At 33.9% G+C, this 981-nt stretch overlaps 1 protein-coding gene across 1 annotated transcript in view; it reads left to right on the forward strand.

Moving 5' to 3' along the window:
- Positions 1-981, forward strand: part of LOC111696177 (sodium/hydrogen exchanger 8) — a 15,660-nt gene that overhangs the window by 6,364 nt on the left and 8,315 nt on the right. The window lies entirely within an intron of this gene.

Consider the following 981-nt stretch of genomic DNA (forward strand, 5'->3'; position numbering starts at 1 on the left):
CTATAGTAGGTAAGTATTCTTAATTATACAGTAGCTATTGTTCTTACTACTTCTGTAGTAGGTAAGTATTCTTAATTATACAGTAGCTATTGTTCTTACTACTTCTATAGTAGGTAAGTATTCCTAATTATACAGTAGCAATGGTTCTTACTACTACTATAGTAGGTAAGTATTCTTAATTATACAGTAGCTATTGTTCTTACTACTCCTATAGTAGGTAAGTATTCTCAATGATGCCGTAGTTATTGTTCTTACTACTTCTGTAGTAGGTAAGTATTCCTAATTATACAGTAGCAATGGTTCTTACTACTACTATAGTAGGTAAGTATTCTTAATGATGCTGTAGCTATTGTTCTTACTTCTACTATAGTAGGTGAGTATTCTTAATGATACAGTAGCTATTGTTCTGACCACAACTATAATATGTAAGTTATCTTAATGATGCCGTAGCTATTGTCCTTACCTTTACTATAGTAGGTAAGTTTCTTAATGATACAGTAGCTATTGTTCTTACCACTACTAAAGTAGGTAAGTATTTTTAACGCAAATTGTTGCAGTTCTTGAAGAAAAATTATGTCTGTGTTTTTAGTGATGGACGCCCAATTTTACGATTTAACGTTCCGCAAAATTCTGAACTTTTTTAAAGTGACAGTTGGTCTCCATTTTCCAACATTTCAAAGACTGGAAGGAGATGATTAAAGTTTGTTTATTATCTATTTAAGAATCCGCTGGACCTGATTATGAGAATACAGGGGTAGCAGAACAGATTGGATACGGATTCCTTCGCTTCCTTTCTGTCTTCTTTGGATCCGCAGGTAGCTTTAAGTCAGTCAGGGGTGCACACCTTTATCCCCCTGTGGTATATTCTCCTGTATTTATATACCTGAATTCACTGAATCTCCCTGTATCCACCTAAATTCACTGTGTCAGCCTGTATCCCCCTTGTATCTATCTGTATCAACTTTATTCATTTATTCATTT

Source organism: Eurytemora carolleeae, unplaced genomic scaffold (assembly GCF_000591075.1).
Source record: "Eurytemora carolleeae unplaced genomic scaffold, Eaff_2.0 scaffold80, whole genome shotgun sequence".
NCBI lineage: Eukaryota > Metazoa > Arthropoda > Copepoda > Calanoida > Temoridae > Eurytemora > Eurytemora carolleeae.